The sequence below is a fragment of the Leptonychotes weddellii genome, chromosome 1 (genome assembly GCF_054177405.1).
Source record: "Leptonychotes weddellii isolate Sample4059 chromosome 1, ASM5417740v2, whole genome shotgun sequence".
Classification (NCBI taxonomy): domain Eukaryota; kingdom Metazoa; phylum Chordata; class Mammalia; order Carnivora; family Phocidae; genus Leptonychotes; species Leptonychotes weddellii.
In genome coordinates, this window is record NC_138369.1 from 138,950,235 (window position 1) to 138,973,920 (window position 23,686).

Here is a 23,686-nt window from a genome sequence, read left to right on the forward strand (position 1 = left end):
CAGTCTGCACCAAGACAACACGAGGCTGCGTCGCATCAGGTTGTCAGCTGAGGGGCGATAATGCATGTAGGTGTTACATCTGTCCAGAGGATCTTCTGGACATTAAACATACTGAATTTACCCTTAGAAGAGCCAAAGTTTATCAGAGTTGTATTCATCTTTGTCAAAATTAGTTAAAATTTGTCCTGTACTACACAGTAAAGATTTTACCTATTCTAGTCAGTGCTGCCCAATAGATACTTATGCAGTGATAGAAATGTTCTACCTCTAAGGCAGCCACCAACCACAGGTGGCTACTGAGCACTTGAAACGTGGCTAGTGTGACTAAGGAACTAAACATTTCGTTTTTTTATTCAAGTTTAACTAATTTAAATAGGTAAGTATAGATAGTGGCTACTGTATTAAAGAGCACAGCCCTAGAAAATACCCGTATCGGGCGCCTGGGTGGCTCAGTTGGTTAAGCGACTGCCTTCGGCTCAGGTCATGATCCTGGAGTCCCTGGATCGAGTCCCACATCGGGCTCCCTGCTCGGCGGGGAGTCTGCTTCTCCCTCTGACCCTCCCCCCTCTCATGTACTCGCTCTCTCTCATTCTCTCTCTCTCAAATAAATAAATAAAATCTTTAAAAAGAAAATACCCATATCATTCAGATCAGAATAAAGTTTACAAAGAAAGAGGTTGGCATTCCTCGTGCCTGGAAATACTATGTTGGTCATATAGCAGGAGATTACACCTTTGGAAAATTTTATGGGTCTGGATCTCTTTTTTTTCTCGGGCTACGGTAATAAAACAGGCTCCTACTGCCCATCCTCAGGAGCAACCAGTTCTGTGTATAACTTAGATTGGTTTTCCTTCTCCCTACAGTATCACTGGGTTTATTTTTAATTCCTTGTTTTTGTTTTTGTTTTTCCAGTTCCGTGACCATCAGTCTGTGGCCTGCCCCTTCTCTTTATGTAAGTAAAAGTGGTTTCTTTACTTTTCAAGAAGGCGTCGTATTTGGGAAATTCGGATCTTTATTGGCATGTTTTCTCGTTGACTTTGTTGTGGTTTCCAGCACTTCTTCACTATATATTAGCTTCCTTTGGGTTTGGAATCGGTGCTATTCGTGGTGGTGGTAGTTGCCATCCGTGAGGGGGCTGAAAAGACCGGGGCCTCAGGCATTGGACGTCTATAAAGACTGCCTTTTACTCAGCCGCAGCTGCTGTTTGCAGAAGTCACTGCTCCTCTCCACTAGAGCTTACATGCTTCAGCCAGATATCCGCAACAGTCAGGCTTTTGCTCCACTGTCAGTCAGTGGGTAATTATTTATTCTTCAGTTATACCCCCATCTCTAGGTCCAATAGTTTTTAATTTGAACTTCTGGGTCAGAGCTTTCATTTATGGACGAAATCTCCAATACTCTTTTACTCAAGAAGTACAAGCGTGAACTATAAGGCTTGATCCATTTAGGCTAAAATTGTGCCTGTCATCGCAAGTCCAGGAAAAAAAAAAGAGAGAGAGAGAGAAATCTGGGATTATGTGTGCCAAGAGGGCTATAGAAGGTACCGTCCTTTTTTAGAAAAGATGGGAAGTCATTTGAAAAGGGAGAAAAAAAAAAAGAGGAAACTTGATTTCAGATGAAAAGAGAGAATATTTGTTCTTTAAAGCCCAAACCAGGCTGCATGGAATGGGTTGGGTAAGTTTTACCGCGGGCTGCTTGTAAGAGATTCTACAGCAATGAACCCAAATAATCTTAGTCACTCAACTACATGAGACACCGCCCGAGACATGCTACAGGTAGGGGCAGTCACCTTATGTGATAAATAATCATCAGCATCTTCCCAGCTGCTTTGAGCTCTCTGGTGAACGCTGTCCCTTATTCGCAGCATCTGTCTTACTTCACTGACTTCTCACTCTGAGGTATTTCTTGTGTGGTAATCATTTGCACAGAAAGGGGGTTCCCTGGCTTGCCTGCATGAGTGTGGCTTCCACTAACATTCCTAGAAGATAGTTGCAAATACATTCAGGAGAGCAGAATCCCCCAAAGGACAGACCATAAGGCTAAAGTCCAAAGTGACAGCCATTTGACAGAGAAGGGAGATTGGTGAAACTCCCCAAAGACGACGGGGACTGTGTGTAATGCATTTATATAGCAGGGGTGGATCCTCCCTGCCCCTGACAAGTCTTGTTATTCCTTATTCTCTGTGTTGATAGATCAGGTCTGTCAATGCTTTGGAGGGTGTCAGTGTGCATGCTTATGGTTACCACTTTATGTTTCCACATCCCTACTTCAGTTACCTAGCACTGCATATTTCTAGTCCTCCGACTGGCAAATCATTTTCGTTACAGTTCTTTTGTGTAAAAACAGTTCACATAATAGCTCCGTGTTAGACAAGGCATTAATCCTCACATCACCAGGGATGAGTCAGCACAGTGCACTCCTGCCCGCACGGCTCAGCTATTATGACGTCAGCACTATAGGGCAAGCCTCAGACACAAGCAATACAGGGGACTGGAGACCTGTGTCACAGATTAGAAATCGAGGGGGAGACCTTTGAGATAAAAATGTAATTGAAAGGCTGTTTCTGGCTCATAGGAAAATGTGAAACTGATTCTATGCTACCTCAACCGTTAATCAGGCAGCTTCTAGAGAGATCCTAGTTTTTAACCAGAGACAGGGCTGAGAGAATGACCTGTAATGGGCTGACAGCTCATTCCTATACCCACTAGCCTTGTCCCACCCCCAGGCCAGGCTTCATGCTTGCTTGGGTTGTTCCAAACCCTGAGGCTGCTTTTATTTCAAGGGTGACATGGCCTGTGACAGTCCTGCTGTCCTCAAGTACCCCACAGACATAGCTGATGGCTCCAGGGGTGGTGCCCCAGATACCTATCAAAGGGAAAAGAAAAGTTTCTTGGGAACAGATCAGAACATTATCTCCCCAGTGTTTCTAGCTCCTAGTACCTCTTCAGTGGCCTTCTCCAGACAGGTGCAGAATTCTGCCTTCTCTCCCTGGCCCTGCATTTAGTCCAAAGTCCCAATCTGGATTTGACACAGATTTCAGTAGGAACTGAATAGCTTCCAAATGTTCCCCCCAAGAGTTTTCCATCTCATTACTCTTTAGCAGAAACAAAGAAGAGCCCTCTGTAGCCTGCCCCACTGCCTTAAAGCAGGTAGCACAGACTTAGCCTGTTTGAGAAACCAAGTTATTACAAATTAGACCTCTTTACAGTTCAGGCTCAGATTCTTTTTCAGAACAATACCTTTCAGTATTGAAAACTCAGTATTGAAAAAGCTGAAAATTCATTGCCTCAGTGACATTCTCTGCTAACAAGACATTCCTCCATCACACCCTCTATCCCTCACTCTTCCTTTCACCCCGTGATAACCGTCAGAAAGTGCCTTACTGCTGCGATCTTCTGCCTTCATTAGATTGCTAATAGGCTCCATGCTTAGCTTATAGAAGCTAATGCTACTGCTTGGCTTAGTTTTGATTAATACCATGCACAGCTCTTTATTCAGTTTTCAGTCAACAAACATTCATGGAAAGCTAGTCACTATGCTTGGTTCCTGGAACTCCAAGATAAATAAGAAATGCTCCCTGTTGCTAAGAATCTCACAGTCTGGTAGGGATGATAAATAGTAAATAAAGGCCGTGGCATATGATGGACCCTGGAATGGAGGCATAAACAAGATGTAGCAAGAGGAACAAGAAAGGAGTGCCCACCTGCAAGCTGGGTCTAAAACTCTACAGAACGAACTGCAGTTTACCAAGTCAATGTAGGGGAAAGGAAAGAAAAGGGGATCATGGTATGAAAAAAAGAAAGAGCCTTTTCAAAGCCAAGAGGTGTCAAGCAGCAGCCAGCTCCGGAGGACAGTAGTTCAGTGTGGCTGGAGCATGGTGGTTGCAAGGGGAGCCTGGGAGATGAGGCTGGAAAGTGGGGAGGGGGCAGATTGTGGAGGGTCTTGGAAGCTGTGCGAGGGAGTTTGGATGTTGATGCGGCAGGCTTGAGGAGGCTTTGAAGAATTTTAAGCAGATTTATGTTTTAGAAAAAGAGCACTCTGGCCAGTAGAAATGGATGACTGAAAAAAGGGAGACCAGGTCAAAGGGAAAAACCAAGGGCCTGGACTGTGGGGGGATGGGCGTGGAGAGGACAGGCTCTCTGGTAGTGCTGACGTAGACACGGCCATCTGCGTGATGCTGGCATGTCTTGGCCTAGTGCACAATGCTTGCCTTCTAGGAGAAAGGTTGATGTGTTGTGTAGGGCCACATTTCAAACCAAAGCACTCTTTACAGGGGTTTACAGGAGACCAGAATTTGAACTTGACCTCACTTTGAGCTGCTGCCTGCTGGTCTCCAGAGAGGTGTGACTCCTTCTCCCACAGTAGATTTGGGGGGAGCGTCAGGCAGATAAGGAAGAAGCTATTTCCAGTGTCCTGCTTTTCATTTCTTTCACCTGAAATCAAAATATTTCTTAATAATATCCCCCTAAAGTCAAGCAATACCCAATTTCCTATCATCTTCCTATGCTGTCTTTTTCTAAGAAGTTCCAAGCCATTGAGCTGAATGGCAACGTATATACTGCTGGTGTTGAAACAGTTCAGTATGTCTCTTACTTCTTTCTGAATTAGAGTTCACCATAAATGTGCTTTTCTCTTGTTCACTCTGGGCTGCCAGGACCATTTAAAGGAAATTTTCAACAGCTTATGTTTCATGGACCATGTCCTCTTTTGCAAATGGGAGGGTATGTGTGGGTATGTTTAAGTCTTCTCTATATTGCTTTCTGGAGAAAGGTTTGAGAAGATGAACAAGATGAGGAGTAGAGACCTATTGAAAGCCCAGGTCCCCCCAGTGACCTGAATGCAGACTGTAGGCTGGTGATCAGATGGTCAATTATGTGTTTGTCAAAACATAGTGGGCTGCATTCCAGACTGCCAGCTTTGGAAGCCCAGCTTCTGCCAACCAAATGTCATCTGGGAACATGCAACACTGGGCACTGTGAAGGAGTTTGAAATAGACCATGCCACAGCCAACCTACTGCCAGTCTTATAGCACCAATATGGCATGCACAGCCGGGCCCCATGTTTCAGAGCTCAGGAATTCACTGTACTAAATTCAAGAGGTCAGATGGGTTCATGTTTTCAAAGCCCCTGTTCTCTGCTTTGAACATTGTGACTTGCTCCTCAGTGATTTCCAAGTGACTTTTCTAGTCGCATCTCTGTGGAAACCACCCTTTTTGTGATAGTTATGAGAGCCTTGTAGAAGTCCCAGAGGAAAGAAAAAAAATAAACTCGCTCTGACAATGACTGTGATTCCAACAGAGGGATTCCAACTCTTAGGAAATTACATTAAAGGTGCATAGCTTTTAAAATATCAGGAACCACCTTGGCAACTTATAAAAAGCAGAAGGGCTTTGCCTATTTTATAAAGTGATTTGCATATACCTGCATAAATAATGTCCCCACCTGTACTTTTATGCATTTAGGTTGAATAAATTAAATTCAGTGATCTTTGAAATACTCACTGTCTTTCATTGCTCAGATACCATTTTCAGGACCCTTCCTTCTAATTTTTTTCTTGTGGTAGTAGTGGCTATTTTTTTTCAATCTTTTGACTAATTCAGAGAATCAAAACACTCTGCAGACCAGTCTACCACACCTAAGAACATTACCTCCCTCTACTTGCATTTCTCTTAGCCTTTCTGCCTATCAGACCATGTGTTCCATATGCTTTTCATAAAGGAAAATGGGGGAATATATTACCAGGATGAAAACTCAGCACATAATAGGATTAAGCTTCACTACCTGTCTGTATCCAGACTGTGCTTGTACACAGCTCAGGGACATACTCATCGTAACCTTTTTTTCCACCCTTTGGCCTCTGCCACCACCCCTTCAGAAACCATCCAGCCACTAAACCATATTAATTGTAACTTGATCCTTCAAATCACAGCCTGGTCAGTGGGCTGTGTAATAATAAGATATTATTAAGCATTTACTACACAAAAAGAATCGTGTTTAGTAGGGAGCTAAAACATAAATCTAGGACATTGCCCTTGCTTGCTCTTAAGGAACTCAAAATTGGATTAGGAAAAGATACTGTTGGGTATTCCGTATGCATATCAGACAATAAGTGACAATTCCAAAAGGAATGATACAGTCCAGTAAGTACTATAGGATTTCATTCATGAAAGAGAACCTTGAGGGCTAGAAAGCTTCATGTAAAATGTGATTTAGCTGGGTCTTGAAAAATGGCTGGAATATAAAAAAAGATGAAGAGCAAAAGAATGATATCCCAAGCAAAAACATAAACCTAAGTGTTAGAATCTTTGAGGGGGTCCAGTAAATGGCACTGCTCTTTCCCACTCAAGTTCTAAACCCATTGAAAAACCAGACAAAAAAACTGATAGCTGGGGGACAAAAATTTTTGATAAGGCTTGGTTGAAGGATGTATGACAGGTAAAATGGGCTCATTGACTCCCTTCCCTTCTATCTAAACTTTAGAAAAGCCCTCCCAAGGGAAAATTTGGATCTGCATAAGAGCAATACTCTTCCAGGTCACTAACTCCCACTTGTCTAAGCAGGAAGAGAAGGAGAAAAAAGCTAAACTCCTGCCCTCTCAAACCTCAGTAGGTCTGTTCCCCTAATTAAGAGACATGGAGCAATGGCCATCTTACCAATAAGATGATTCACCTCCATGGGGAAGTATAAGGAATGAGACAGAGACAAGTTCTGTTTAGAAAACTTCTTTCTGGGGGCGCCTGGGTGGCTCGGTCGGTTGAGCGCCTGCCTTCAGCTCGGGTCGTGATCCCAGGGTCCTGGGATCGAGTCCCGCGTCAGGTTCTCTGCTCTGCGGGGAGCCTGTTTCTCCCTCTCCCCCTGATCTTCTCTCTCTCTCTCTCTGTCAAATGAATAAAATCTTTAAAAAAAAAAAGAAAAAAGAAAACTTCTTTCTGGAAACTAGGATTTCGAAAGAGGCATTCCTACTAGTCTTCTGATCCACAGGCTGGAAAACAAGAAGCGGAAGTACTGAGTGATATGAAAATGAGAACCATAGCCAAGAGGCTAAACAAGGTACTCATCTAAGGAGACATAGCTGGAGTTGGAACCTGTAGTCATAGAATTATCGGAAATATAAATTAAGGGTTCCTTTTCAGACTCTCGGAATTACCTGAATCAGAACCCCAGGGAATAGGCAAGAAATTAAGATAATGGGCTAAAACCTAATTGGGAAAAAAATACAAAAACTCTTATCTTTAGTTAAACTAATAATCACAATAAGAAGTAGCATGTGTTGAGTACTTGCCCTGCTTTAGGCACTGGACAAAATACTTTTTAACAGCTATCTGATTTAACCTTTAAAACTACTCTAATAAGTAGATGCTGTTGTAATCCTAATTTTGAAGATGAAACAGAGATTGAGTATTTTGAGTAATTTTTTCAAGGATGCCTAGTAAGTAATTTAGAACTTGAATCCAAAACTGTCTTAAAAGCCTTGGCCAAATTTCATCAAACACAAAGTGAATGTCTACTAAAGGCTGAAGATATAATGGCAAGCAAAACAGACATGGTCTCTGACTTACTCGACTTACAACTTGGGAGATGGAAGACATATTAATCAAATGGACACACAAAAGAACTTATAATTACAAACTGTACTTGCTGCCATGAACTAAAAGTTCCAGGAACTCTAGGAGCAAATTTAAGAGGGAGATCTAAGTGAGTCTACGAGTTTGCAAGGAGCTTCCCTGGGAAGTGATATTTGAGCTAACATCTGAAGATGAAAAACAAGAAATGAGATTAGGTGGTGGTAGATGTTTCTAAGCAGAGGGCACAGCATAGGTGAAGACATCAAATATAGCTGGATGGAGAGAATTTGGTGAAGAGCTACCCAGATTGAGGTTGAAAAGTTATATAATGATGTCAGGATCTTTGTAGGCCACGTTAAAGACCTTCCTCAGGACAATGGGAAAGCAAACTTAAGAAGGAATGTAACATGATCAATTTTGTATCCTAAAAAGATCACACTACTCTTGCACATTTATCGCAAACAGGTGGAAATATATCCACACAAAAACTTGTACACCAATGTTTATAACAGCTTTTTTCATAATATCCCCACACTGGAAACAACCCAAATTACCTTCAATGAGTGATTGGTTAAACAAACTGTGGTATATCCATACCATGGAATACTTCTCAGCATTAAAGAGTAACCCTCAAAACATACAATTTGGATTAATCACAAAGGTATTATACTGAGCGAAAAAGCCAATCTTAGGATTACATACTTTATGATTCTATTTATATAGCATTCTTGAAATAACAAAACTATTAAGATGAAGAACAGGTTAGTGGTTGACAAAGGTTAAGGAGTTGGGGAGAGATGGAACTGCCTGTGGCTATCAAGGATGGCATGAGATAGCCTTATGATGGCACTATTCTGTACCTTGACTGTGGTGGTGATCATGCAAATCAATATCAGTGATACAGTTGCATAGAACTAAATACATGCACACACAGCCATACACACACACACACAAGTGCATATAAAACTGGTGAAATCTGAATAAGATGGATGGATTGTACCATTGTAAAACCAAGGTCAAGTTCCTGATTGTGATATTCTACTATGGTTATATAAGATATTATTGTTGGGTGAAACTGGGTAAAGGGTATACCAGATCTCTCTGTAGTATCTTTTACAACTGCATGCTAATCTGCAATAATCTTAAAATTTAAAGTTAAAAACAAAAAAGATCAAGCTAGTCCATTGTGGTGAATGGTTTTGCAGGAGCAAAAGTAAGGAAGCTATTGTAGCATAGCAGATAAGACAGAGACTAGGCTAATGACTGGGAATGGAAGGAAAATAAATGGAACCGAGGGATAATACAGAAGCAGAATATACAGGATATTCTCATGGATTGTATGTGGGAGATGGAGGAGAGAGAAACAGCAACTGTGACTACTGGTCTTATGCTCATCAAACTGTATGGAGGTTGGTGCCATTCATGGTTATATGAAATACCAAAGGAGAATGGGAATTGAGGGAAGATTATAAGATCTATTTTTGAGATGTCCAGTGTGAGGTGTTTTTGATAAAGATAAGTGAGCATATTGATTAGGCAGTTGAATATATACAACTGGAAATCAGACATAAAGTGAGGGCAAATGAGGCTTTTGGCATGGATGATACGCCTAGGGCCAGGAGTAGATTGAGGAGAAGGCCCAAACCGAGACTCGAGGAACTCTTACTATTTAATCAGCTGGGAGCAAAAACTGAGCCTGTGAAAGAGCCTCAGAAGAAACAGCTAGGGGTAGGAGAAAAACCAGGAAACACTGGCACAGAAGCCAAGAGAAGAGAATGTTTCAAAGAAGGTGGTCAGTAGTAAGACGTGCTGCTGAGAAGTCAAGTCAGTCAGGGACTGAAAAATGCATTTAATATATTAATGTGGAGGTTGTTGTTGACTTTGGCAAAAGCTGTTTTGTTGAAGTGGTAAAAGCAATAACCTGTTTGTAATAGTATGGGGAAAGAGTGAGAGGTGAAGAAATAGAGACCACAAATAATGGATAACTCTTTGAAGTTTTCCTATAAAGAAAGGAGAATGAGCTAGTGTAATGACTTGGGAATGAGGGAGTGAGGTCAAAAGATTGTTTGAGAAAAATGGAAATATTGGTGTTACTATGCATTTGGGAAGCATACAGTAGAGAGGAGAGATTCAGTTTATGGAAGAGAGAAGAGGTTGGGATGATTAGTAGTGTAAGATTCCTGGTAAGACTAGAGACTTAGAATCCTGAGCATAAATGGAGGTATTGGAGGAGGGACATCTCCTATTGTTACAAGAAAGAAGAAGGAAAGGATGGGGGCAGGTGCATGCTGTGTACTGAGAGATTGAGTGTTTTTCCAAATGATAGCTCCTGGAGGGGCAGGGTCCTGCTAAGAATAAGTAAGGTGGAGATTTGAGGAAAGTGAAAGCTTAAAATAGTTCCTGGGACAAATGGGATAGCAAGTTGACCAGAGAAACCTAGTAGGATTCTCCTTGGCAATTTGGAAGCCCTAGGTGAAGCTGGTGGGTTAATCACCCATGGATGATTTTTTCCAGCAGTTCAGTGACCAAGGTGAAAGTTTGGAAGAGGTGTATATTTGAGTTCAAATTAAAATGGGGTTTTAACCAGTATGTGTAAAAAGACAGTAGGGGTTTTAGTTTCTTTTTTTTTCCTCACTGAGGCTAAAATAAAAGGCAGTAAAAAGTTCAGTTCAATTCTCCAAGTAGCTAGTGAGCACCTACATTACACCAGGCACTGTGTTGTATACAGAAAAAACAGAGTTGAATAAGGTACCATCCCTGCCCTCAAATAGCTCATAGCAATGGGAAGCTTGAAAGTTGCCATTTGGTCCAAAGGCCAGGAACATGGGGTTAGATAACTTCTGTCAAAAGACACAGAAACCCACATCGATCCTTCTTTAAAAATTCTGCCTACTCCTTCCTCCCATCCTGCAATTACCTGGTTATTTTCTTGCTTTCTCAAAAAATACCTGCTGCCTGACTTATTGCCAAGCCTCTAACATGCATCGTATACATATGAGTGACAATTCTGACTTCTCCCATCATCATTTTGCTAAAATATGATCATTTAGGAACAATTGGATGATCTACTTGAAGTGTGGTATTGGTACTGTGTGAATTTGCTCTAAATTTTAAGAGCTGGCATCTAACTGTACAGAAAGGCTATTTATTTAAAAGAGGGAGGGAGAGAGGAAGAGTGGGTAGGTAAGTGGAGGAAAGAAAGAGGGAAGGAAGGAAGATGGGAGGTAGTAAAGGAAAGGAAAGAAAACTAATTAATTACAGGAGATCTTATGTAGCAACCTATCCTTGTTTTTCAAAGGACTTCCATTTGAAATGAATGATTGAGCCTCCATTTCTAGTGGTAGCCTCCACCATCCACCTCCCAAAACGACTTCCAGACCTAGAGACATACCAGAGTACTATAGAATAATTAAATTCTGGCATCTTGCAACATAAGACAAGATATGAAGAAGACCTGAAGAACGTGGAAATTCCTAATTTCCAGTAGAAATAGGATTCCTTACTCAGATTTATTCTAAGCATTAAGAAATGGTAACAGAAAGAGGAGGTGGCCATGGTAGCTTTCCTTTATTTGAACACATCCCATTCTGCTAGATTCCTTTAGGAAATGACATTAGGGCCATTTGACTCAAAACTAAATTGCAAATACATCTGGGGTAGGATTTGGCAGCTGTTGAGCAAAGCAGCTGTATTTTTTTTAATATTTACTTCTTTCATGACTCTATAATTCACACATACTGTGAAATATTAAGAAACTATAGAGTACAGAGAAAACATCTATAATGCCACTATACAGAAACAACTATTATTAACAATTTTTTAGATTACCTTCTGGTCTCTTCTCTGGATTTTAACGTAATTGGGCATACATTGTATGTATAGAGTTGTATCCCATTTTTTAATAAATATTATATAAGTGCTTCCTGGTATAATTACAAACTCTTTTTTTTAAATGCCACTGTAATATCTGAATAATTTTTAAAAGTATTTTTATTTATTTTTGCAAGAGAGAGAGAAAATGGGGGGGGAGGGACAGAGAGAGAAGCAGGCTCCCTTATGAGCAGGGAGCCCGACGTGGTACTCGATCCCAGGGCCCTGGGATCATAACCTGAGCCCAAGGCAGACACTTAACCGACCGAGCCACCCAGGTGCCCCTCTGAATAATTTTTTATCAACCACGTAACCTCCTAGAATTTACTGAACTGTGCCCTTGATATTGATATTTGGGTTATTTCCAGTATTTCAGTTTTAAAGTCCTATAAGGCAGGAACTACAATGTATCACCTGCAGTTGTCCAACCTGGAGGAAAGTTGAGGCAGGCAGTGATGTCACACATCAGAAAAATGGTCAGGCAGTGATGTCATCCTATTAAGAGAGTTACTAATTGCTAATAACGATGAAACTCATATTTGAATTTTTAAGAGCTGTTGCAGGGTTTATCTAAGATCTTTCCCCCCCAAAGTAAAAGTTCTGACTTTTATTTCTAAGGAGTATACACTTAGTTTTGTTTGAATTTGCTGCAATGATGATATAAAAAGAAGAACATAAAATCCATTCAAAATCTCACCTCCCAGAGAGAACCACTATTAACGCTTTGGGAAATATATTTCCATACTTACCTATTCATCTGTCTCTTTTTCTCTTTGTCTTTCTCTTTCCAAAATGAAAGGAGGAGTTGATTGCTGTCTAGTAATCTGCTTTTTTACTCAACATTGTAATAAGCATTTTCCATTTCATAAATATAGATCTACATTATCTTTTTGATAGCTACATTATACTCCAGTTTATGGATAATTTATTGAGTCAGTGACTTAGAGATGGACATTTAGGATATTTGGACTTTTTTTCTAACTAAACAATGCTACAATAACTATCTTTATACACATATACATTTTTTAAATGCACTTTCCTAATTATCTCCTTAGGATAAATTTCTAGTAATGGAACTGTCAAAGTAAAATTTATCTATTGCTAAACTGTTCTCAAGTAAACATATATCAAATTATACCCCCACCAATGAAAAAAGAGATTGCCCATTTCCCTGCATCTTCACTAATTTTATAAGTGCCAATTTTTGTAATTTTTGCATATAAGTGGATATTTTTATGTTGGGTATATGGGATGCTTTTTCCAAGCATAAAACCAAAGTCTAAAATCTTTTATTTAATTAATTAATTTATTATTATTATTATACTATTTTTAGAGAGGGAAGGGGGAAGAGCAGAGGGAGAGGGGGAGAGTGAATCTTAAGCAGGCTCCACGCCCAGCATGGAGCCCAACACAGGACTCAATCTCACAACCCTGAGATCATGACCTGAGCCGAAATCAAGAGTCAGACGCTTAACCGACTGAGCCACCCAGGTGTCCCAAAGTCTAAAATCTTAAAGAAAATATATTAAAATCTATTATGTGAAAATAAAAATCACTGTGGTAAAAATATATTTTTATACTGGGAAAAAATTGTGACATATCCCTAATATTTTAAGAGTGATTATAAATCAACAATGAAAAGGTGAATGACAAAATAGAAATTTGGAAGGGCAAACAAGCAGTCTAACACATGTTTAGCTGCTTAGTCACATTCTTTACTGCAAAGGCAATGCTCCCTGAAGTTCTGTTAGGGCATCTCCAGCACTGTTGGTTATGCCCTGGTGGCATCACCCACCCTCACTGCCCCCCTGAGAAATACGGTGGGGAGCAAAGCACCAGTCAGGGGACCTGAGGATCTCTGGGCGGGGGACAGTTCGTACTTCCCTTGATTACATATATTTATATTTATTTGGCATCACCATCCCCCAAAGAGGCCAGCTAATTGTTCACTCACATGAGTGTAAAAATGATCATCTAAGCTCTGCCATCATACTCCAAAATCTGTAAATTATTGGGAAGGGAAAAACACACACTGGCAACTTTGCCTGATCCATGTCTCCAGGGCAGAATTGACGCTATTCTACTACCAGATGTAGATAGAGATTTCTGGATGTTCTCATAAATAAAGTGCTAGAGGCCATGTCATCAATGTCCTCCACCTTTCCCTCTCTCGTCTGACTCCCATGTGTGTTACTACATACTTAATGACAGGGAATACTTTCCAGCAACTTCAGGGAAAGTGAAAGACGCTGGAGAGGCAGAAATGCCGCACTGCAGCATCAGCCCCTGCCTCCACAGTACAGACTGTGACAGAGCGCCTTCCCTGTGTTTTGGGAAAGGGAGCGTCTGGGTTCTTGGAGTGAGTTCCCCGAGTCTTTCAGAGGAGCGGAAGTTGTGCAGAGCTGTTCTACGTGGTGACTGGAGCATTCTTTCAGCACGAGAAGTTCATTTGCAGATGATAAGGGACGGCATGCGCTCCAGGGCATTCTTTCTCTGTCCTCGGCAAAAAAAGTGTACAGGGAAGTTGTGTGTGCCTTAAATCCTTAGACAGTGTCCAGAAAGAAAGGAGGAGGCAAAACATGTTAAAGATTATATGGAAGCCCCTTTAGGCCAACCACAAACTAGGGCGAGTGGTGGGAACCAGGCCTAGTCAACAGTTTGTTCTCTGCCTGAGCAGTCAAACTCCCCCAGGAAGTGTGAGGATGTGGTTAAGAGCCAGGTGTCAGTGGTACCCGGTGCTGTTGGAGAACACCCAGCTGGCTCAGTGTTCCCAGGGCTCAGAGTACTGAATATCTGGCTTGCTTATGCTCTTAGAAAACTTCACCTATTATATACCTCTCTATAACATAGCTTATACTCAGATGCCAGATGGGGACACAGTAATGATGATTAATGTTGAGTGCTATTAAATAACAGTATGAGTATTCCTCTTGTTCTTTATCACCCTTCTCTTTTCCTCCCCAAACATCATGGTTGCCAGCTCAAAGCTGGGGAGGGATATATATATATGTATAGATAGATAGATAGATAGATAGATAGAGTACATATATGGATGTATATATAGACTATACATAAATAGACTATATAGTACATATATAGATGGTACCTAACAACCTACTTACTCAAAGAAGCTTTCTACTAAGGCACTTGCAGAGATATCTTGTGCAAGAGATCTTTGTGGTGATAAGAGTAATATTTTTTTTTCTTTTATGCATTCTTTCTCTAGTCTCTTTGTAATTCCTCATTTTTCCTAATGTGGGGATACTAAAGACAAATCAGGCATAACATCCTTATCCCAGAGAATCATTTCCAGGTATTTATTTAGAATGGGCCACGCTACCCCGCACATTTGGTAGGCTAAAATGGATTCTACCTTTAGTTCCTCCTTGTAAATTTCTAGGCTTTTGGTATGTGGAAAATAATTATCACCTCTAATTTAAAATTAACCCTGTATTTTGGGTAAGAGAAGCGTGTGTCTCAATGGCAGAATTTGAGTAAAAGGTACACCTGAATCCTTTAATAATGTCCTGTGGTCTGGTCTTCACAAGCAAGTCAACGATGCATAAGAGAAGTAATAGGAAATCTCCAGTTAAAATCCTCTTCTGGGAGTGCCTGGGGGGGCACAGTCAGTTAGGCATCTGACTTTTGGTTTTGACTCAGGTCCTGATCTCGGTCGGGGTCACGGGATCGAGCTCCACATTGGACTCCATGCTCAGCTCCGAGTATGTTTAAGATTCTGTCTCTCAGTCTCCCTCTGCCCCCTACCCCAAATAAGTAAATGAATCTTTAAAAAAAAATAAAACAAAATCCTCTCCTGGGATTTGTTTCCCTTTCTTGTTTCCATTATCACGAGGCTTAAATAATGTCCGCTACATTGGTTCTTCACTAATAGCTTCCACATATACCTCTAACCAGTTTTGTAACAGTACATTTCAGTAAACATTAGAAAGAATCTTAATACTGTTTACTTTTCCCAAAATGCATGAAGTATCTGTTAACAGGATGTCTGCATACTATCTATCCCTCTATGTATAAAGAATCAATTTCTTCATCATCTTATTCCCACCAGTCATTAACATCACTCATCTAGAATAGGGTCAGAGGCCTGCCACCTCATAGCTGCTGTGCAGTTGCCACTCTGCCTTAGCTCTGTAATATACCTAGGGAAAGAGTTTCAGAAATGTACACTAAGATCCAGAAAACTACTTCAGAGATCTGAATCTTGGTGCAGGAATCCAAGAGAAATCTTCTTGGCCACTATTATTTGGAATTTTTCCCTTTTACCCAAACAACAAGGAACTACAGCCAAAATACTTAGAAGAATTCCTTTTGAGCCATTTTGGTGTTGGATTCTGGCTTGTTCCTTCTTATAAAATGGGGGATTACATTTAAATTCCAGATAAATGTTTTTACCTAATAAGAAACGAATGTGTAATTTTTGACTGTTGTAATAAAATGATCTTTCATGAAGTGCAGCATCTAACACTCATCTCTACTCTTGGATGACCAAGAGATGAAGGGATGAAGGTCTTCTTTAGAGAGGAGACAGAGAGGGTAGTTCCTCAAATGGATGCAAACTTTAAAACAGGAAGGGATGCAACTAGAAACCAGAAAAACAAGAGAGCACTGTGTGCACATTAATAGCACCAACAACCCTAAAATGAATTGGGCTTTAGTTAAGGTGAAATAAAAACATTCACTCTAGATATTCATCCGTTTTGAGGATTGTGCAGTTTAGTTTCTTCTCAACTCTTAGCAAAATTCTTTTTGTAAAAATAATTTGATCTAAGAAGAAAGATTTCCCCACACCATAGTCAGATTATTTCATGGGAACAACACACCCATTGGCAGACCACACTGACTTGCGGACCAGCCTGAGGATCCAGGGAAAATAGACTGAGTGACCCAGAGGGACAGAGTCAGGGCCAGCTGTGGACAGGAGTCTTCACCATCTTCCAAAACCTACCCAAAATCAGCCGTTTATTTCCTTTCCCAACAATAGGCATTGGAATACTTAAAGATCAAAGTTCCTTTTAAGGCCTGAGCTATTGATGTATTTATATAGAGATTATTTCTAGGTCAGCTGTAACTACCTCTTTCTGTGGCTCAGGACCTCAGAGCAGTCCCGTACAGGAACACAGGCACACACACACACGCGCAAACCCCGTCTAATGATATGAGCTTTTCTCCTGCCTATTAGATGCATTACAAATTTGCTTTTAATGGGGCCTCTCTGCATTCCAACAGAAATATTTCTGGGTCTCTCCTGGCTCCCACAACATTTGCTGGGTGCACATTTAATATGTTTTAGCTTTACTGCCTGAAGATGGAATCAGGGACATCTACCTGCACATGACAGTGCTTTGGCTCTTGCAGTTGCAGAACTTAATGTATGTATCAGTAATGAAAATCTTAATTAAGAAAGCTGCATCATTGTCCATGAACACTCATTTTTCTCCCCCTGCAAAGCCCTTTGTGTATTGCAGTATATACCTGGTCCAGACAGACAGAGCCCTCGAAGAGCTTGTCTGGCAGATCTTCTCTTGATTATTAACGGCCAGCAAATGACAAAGTCTCACTCTCCTTTTGTCTTGAAGCTGAGGCTTGGAACAGCAGAGCACACAATGTACTGTAGGGTTTGTTTGTGTTTTTTTAAACTTGCTTTTATTACATTGGTGGGTTTAAAAATCCGACAGTGTTGATCAAAACTAATTTAGGTAACTTAGAGTTGCCAAAACACTAGCAGATGCATATTTACACATATACTCTCAGAGAAATGTAATTTTCCATATAGAAACAATGCACAAACATAAGAAAGGACAATTTTAAGCTGTCTGCCCATGTTTCTAGTGCCTTTGGCCTCCAGTGCTTAAAGCCTGCCATATCCCTACTTATGTGACCTTAGCAGTTACTTCTTTCCCTGTGCCAATGTGCGTGTGCCAATTTGTCATTTGTGCAGACAGTAAGAAGCTTTGGAAAATGGAATAACTTTAAGGAGACAACTAACTATACACATAAAAAATTGAAAGAATTATTAAGAAGGTCTTTTGAAAAGGTGGCCTATAATTATGTTTATGAACCCATGTCCAATTATAATACTTTAATAATGCCCAAATCATAATTTCCAAAACATAAAGTTAATTTATTTAAAATTCCCTTAAAGGAGGTGCCGGGGTGGTGCAGTCAGTTGAGCATCCGACTCTTGGTTTCAGCTCAGGTCATGGTCTCAGGTTCATGGGACTGAGCCCCACCTTGGGCTCCACGCTCAGCGCGGCATGTTTGAGATTCTCTCTCTCTCTCTCTTTCCCTCTGCCCCTCCCGCTCTCTGTCTCTCTCTCTAATAAATAAATAAATAAGTCTTTAAAAATAAATAAATAAAAATAAATTTCCTTAAAAGCCTCAAAGCATTTCACTCTTCAAGAGTAGCAAGTCCTACTATTAATTCTATGACCTTGAACCATGACCTACATCATGAGGAGAGAGACGAATGTGTCATCCACCTGTGTATTGTTCAGTCTTCTGCATTTTCTGAGTCTCTAGTCTATAGCATTAGCCATTTTCTGGAAAGGCCATGTAAATAATTGAATTGGGCTCTAGCCATATACTTATATATCACTTCTACTGGACTAGGAGGGCATGGCCACCTAAAGAAGGTCTAGTAATAAATATTTAGGACCATATGTATACTGTCCTCATCAAGAGGGGAGCAGACACACTGTCTGATGGCACTAGTGTGATCTGTTTATTTACTCTACTTCTTAGAACTTAACATGCTTTAGCTCATTTATTTTCAAAATCACTGTAAAGTAGGTAATGGTCAGTTTTCTGCATTTCTGTAACACAAAAAAAATTGTATACATTTTCTCTATGTATCATATGTGAGGAAAACCTTATGGGAAAGTTGTTTTTGAATATTCTGACATTAAAAACTCATGATTGCACTCAGTATTTTTAATTAAGCTTAAATATAAAAAGTAAATATAACTAGACTTCTGATTTTATACTAGAACCACAGTAAGAGGTTAGAAGAGATGCTACCAGGGCTCTTGGTTGCTAGATATGAAACACTGTGAACAGGTTGTTTTACTCAGGGAGATTTTCCTTTTCAAGAACCATCTGGCCAACCCTGCCATAAATCCTAAAGCAACTGTTAAAGTAATTGGGCTAGAAATACGTTGCAGGTATGTAGTGTGAGGCATATAGTTGGCTATCAATAAATGTTTGGAAAATGAATAAATTAATAAATTATGAGTGAATAAGGGAAAAAATGAATTTGTTGGCATTTCAAAGATGAAAGCAGAAGATCAGGTACTTTCCTTAATTTGGGAAAGTCCTTGATTAGAAGTTTGATGTGTGCTGAATTTCTAGACCTTGATTTTTAACTCTCCAAATAATAAAATACACAATAGAATTATGAAGAATCTTTTAAGATTTAAAATTTGGGTAGATGAGTTACTTTCTGCCTCTGAAACACACACACACATACACACACACATCCTTATTTCAATGAGATAGATCTAAATGGATGGATGGATAGATAAATAGATGATAGATGATAGATAAATAGATAGATAGATAGATATCCATGTATATGTGTAAACAATCAGTGGATCACAGTGTAAAACCTACAATAAAAACATTTGAAAAAAAATTGGGTAGATCAAGATAATATCTTTTCCCATTCAGCAATCTATAATTTGCTTAAAACTGAAGAGTGACTAGGCCCATTAAAAATGGCAGGTGGCAGGCCTTCTGATGATGTACCCTCATCTCTGCCTTGCTGCTATACCTCAGTGTGTTTCTTCATCATTTTTGTGCTTGGAATACCATATGTTGTATCAACTTTGGCCCAGTCAAGAAGCTGAAGAATCAAGCAGGTTTGGGGCCAAGAAGTCTCATGCAACTGGAGTAAAAGGTCTTTCAAAAGCATACTGACTAGAAAGATGCTCTTCAGTTCAAACCGGGCCACCCTTTGCTGTCACCCAGAAATACGTTCACTAACAGGATTATAAGTGATCCTGCCAGCAAACGTGTATCACTGGCCCTCCAGAACATCGTATTTATGTTAACGCCCAATGAGACATTCCTAATGCAACAGACAGTTTATTATATTTAAATGCCTATGACTTCTTTATTTCAAAAGCAAGTACCTTTAAACATAGTAATGGCATTTCTCTATATGCAAACCTGTACATAAAAAGGTTTACATTTTAAAACAAACATGTTTTTGAGTTTTATCCAAATTCAAAAAAAGCATCTGAAAAATTTAACAGCTGAAAAACACTTTCTCCTTGCTGGGAAAACTTAAACCTTGCTAGGCTTTATGCAACTTAAAAAAAAAAAAAAATCACTTCTGTGCTGAGAACTAGCATGAGAAATCTCAGCATGAAAGGTTGTTGGAATTTTTTTTTTCTTCATAGAGCTAAAACCAATCGTTGGTTTTAGAGTGATACCACAATATGCATATGCTTTGTCAGGAACAAATATGATCTAATTTCAAGGGCATCCTCACCAAAAATTAGGTGCGGGGGTGGGGGGATGATAAAGGCTACTTAAGCAGCAATCCAGTGTCTGAAAGCAAAGGTTGAGGGTATCATTGACCATCAAGGTCTGGAAGAGCCGCTAACCCTGAGCTGGTTGTTACTGTTTGAAAAGCCTATAGGTCTCTGTTTCGTTATTGTCTCAGGTGATCCTTACTTAGCCGAGAGGATCTCACAAGGAAGTGCTGCGCTGTGACGCTTTCTGGGAGTTTGTTTTCTATTTGCTTTAGCCTGGCAACAAATGGTCTCGTACCTGCTGTGATGACCGGCATGCAGTTACTGAGCAGTATTTCAAGTCAGAACAAGTAATATGGCTGTGTTTCTAGAAAGCTAAACCACTTTCAAAATAGTATGGAATTGGAAACACACATAGACGTGTCCACGCAATGGTGTGTTTATACTGGACACATGTGTTCAGGCATATTCAGGCAAATAGCAAACAAGAAAACAGAGTGGATGATGCAGACATAGGAAGTACAGCTTGTTCATACATGCGCAGCCCATGCTCCTAAGTGTCTACACATGTAGAAGTGACTTTCTAAAGAAGGCCCACACTCAAGCGTAGTCCTCTTCATACCCCCCTGGGAATAAAGAACACGATGTGATTTTTTTTTTTTTCACAGCATATTGGCTACCTTTAGATTGTGATACTTTGGGTAGTGACTTCAGGGACCAGGGATGGAGAGGAGACGCCAGCACACTTCTGTTATCGACAGGGTGATTTTTTGAGAGAAACAAGTCCTTCCTTGAAGACAGGCTTCGATATTTCAAGACCTCCTCAGAAAAATTTTTCAGCACCTTCTGTGCTCCAAATGAGGCAGTTTGTATCATGTTTCAATATAACTGAGTAACAGGCTGGCAAATTCCCTGCTTTCTTATTCACCAAAATCCAAAATAGAACTCACAACAACTCCCTCTTTCAAACCCCCACCCCACAAAAAACACCCCCACTGCGGCCCCCCAGGGAGGAACAGACCAGTAAAAAACAACCAGTAAATAGAGCCAGCCCTGAAAGGCAAACCCCAGCTGTAAGGGTGGCACTCTGCTCAGGCCTGTGAGCTTGCTAGAACTGGCACGTTTTTTATCATACAGATGCAGGAATGTGCTGCCTGAGGCAGAGGGGTGGCAGCGGCGCCTTCGGTGTTTCTTGTCTAAGTATATCCCACCCGAGTAGCCTCCCCCGACCCAGAATAAAAGACTTAATTTGCCATTGGACTTTTTTTTTTTTTAATTACGACCTGTGACTTAATTTTCACCATCTTTGGAGGAAACCACCTTTTTCAGACTTTCATAACATTTTCAAAATTCAGACTTTGACTGTCTTTGTCTTACACAGATGCACATACACACGCACATTAACAGATTACATATTTAAAGTGAAATGTGTCAATATGGACCACTTGAGAGGTTTCCTAAAGGGCATGTATATGTGTGTGTTGGGTAATGAATTATTTTACAGTGAACATAAGATAATCAGACCAATGGGAAATCATGGTTCAAACCAAGATGGACATTAATCTTTCTGGACCATGAGATTCACATTCTTGAAAGGGCAACTTATTTACAGAGTACCCCTTTTTCTTCTCTAAAATTATTTTCTAGAATAAAATTTTTAAAATAAATAATGCCAATTAAAGTGAAAGGAAGGAAAAATGTACTCCAACCACAGATCCAGTTAAACTTCCAAAATGGGGCCAAAATGTTGTCCCAAATTCAAATCTGGCCTCTAAAGGATACAGATTAGAAACGCTGAGGTCTGTGCAAAAGAGCCCAAGGTCCGAAGACCATTTCCAAGAGCTCAGGGACAAATTCCAGGGGCTCTGCGTTGTGTTTGACAACAGGCCCTGCCTGTCCCTGTGTCCTTTGGGACAAGTCGATTAATCTTTAAACCTCAATTCCCTGAGCTATAAAATAAGAATAGTAATAGTAATACCTTCACAGAACTCTTGTGAAGATTAAGTGAGATGATCCTTGTGAAGCATTTAGCCCATGATCCGCTACATAGAACATGCTCCTCAAGGGTAATTATTCATTCAGATTATTTTAACCTTGTCAGTATCTTTGGAGTAAGTGCCCCTCACCTGGACGTGGAGGTGATGCACACTTTAATTATTTCTGCCATGTTTCTCAGTTTATACATGATGATTTTTTTATAACCACCACACATACAGTGACGCAACCAGCATTTTATCTTTTCAAGGTGATATTCATTACCCACTAACAGTGTGTGAGGCACTGTGAAAGGCATTTATGCACACCATCTCATATAATGATTACAGTGGTCTTCTAAGTTACCATTACTATACCCATTTTGCAGATGAGGGAGCCGAAGCTGAGAAGGCATTAGCCACCTGCCACAGTTTCATAACTACATAATAGTGGAGTCAGACTTTGAACCAGCCGGCTAGTACTAAACTCTAAGAAAATAATTACATAAACAGAAACCATTGTAAACAAGATGCTTATCATAGATAAATAGGTTTTTTACCTTTTTATTGTAGACATTTCAAACATTTACCCAGGTAGGAAGAACATCATAGTGAACCCTCTTGAGTTCCTCACTCAGCTTCCACAATTTATCAGCACACAGCAAATCTTGTTAGATATACCTATATTATAAAGCTGGAAATAAATTATATATTCAACTCTAGGGGACTGGGTAAATGTATTATGACATATCCACTAGATAGAATTTTTTGAACCATTACAATCTTGATAAAGAGCTTATAATAACCTGGACTTTTTATGCTACATTTTAATTAAAGGTGACATACATAATTTACATATTGTATAATCACAACTACTTATTTGAAATAATAGATTGTGGATCTTGGAAATTTAAGATTTTTTAAATTGTTTTGTCTTACTACTTTCTGACGTTTCTGAAATTATATATCGTGGACATATTTCATTTTTAATGATACAAAAATTATTTCTCCAATATTTAGGAAAATATAGACATACTCGTGTGTAAAGAGAGAAATTACTTATCTGACTTCACTATGGAAATCAGTTTATGTAACAGAATATTCCATATATAACCGATAAACAGAAGTTTATCTCCTCTTCGTTATCAAAAGATTTTTTATTTTATTAATATTAGGTTTTGATGTACAGTGTCTTAAATTTATGTGCATATCCATCTTTATGATCATATGCTTACCATAATTCAAACATTTCTTAATGACTCAGGGTCATCATTTTATTTATTTATTTATTTATTTATTTAGGGTCATCATTTTAAACAATAATTGTGTGTCTACTGGTGCTAATGGGGATGTGGAAGTATAAAAATAATGCTGTATATTTGAATATTGCTTTGTGGTTTCAAAGCAGTTCCACAGGGCATTAACCATTGGTCCTTAGTCTATAAGATTATTTGCTTCTGTGCTTATTTACCCCCAGACTGCTATAATATTTTTAGTCCTCATCTCTTCTTTTTATAGTTTTTATTTATCTTCTTTAGCTATCAAGTTACTTCTCATTGTGCAAGCCTCTAAGATCCTCATTCCTTCTCAAATGCATTACTTCTAATCCGGTTTGCACTAGGGAAACAACCAACCAACACTGTTTAGGTTGCATATAAAGCCTCCTTCACTGGACAAATATTTGTGCATTCACTCCTTCACTGGACAAATATTTGTGAGCAGTGCACTATGTATTCAACAATGGAAAGGATACACAGATAAACAAGGCACCGATCCTGCCCTC

General features: G+C 39.7%; 1 protein-coding gene across 29 annotated transcripts in view; it reads left to right on the top strand.

The window, feature by feature from the left end:
• The window catches only part of ZBTB20 (zinc finger and BTB domain containing 20), a 764,927-nt gene that overhangs the window by 580,967 nt on the left and 160,274 nt on the right, over nucleotides 1–23,686 (top strand). For all 29 annotated transcript variants that reach the window (XR_014138210.1, XM_081796727.1, XM_081796734.1 and 26 more), the window contains one exon: nucleotides 913–952. The gene's annotated coding sequence lies outside the window, so the exon portion shown is untranslated. The remainder of the gene's footprint in view (nucleotides 1–912; nucleotides 953–23,686) is intronic.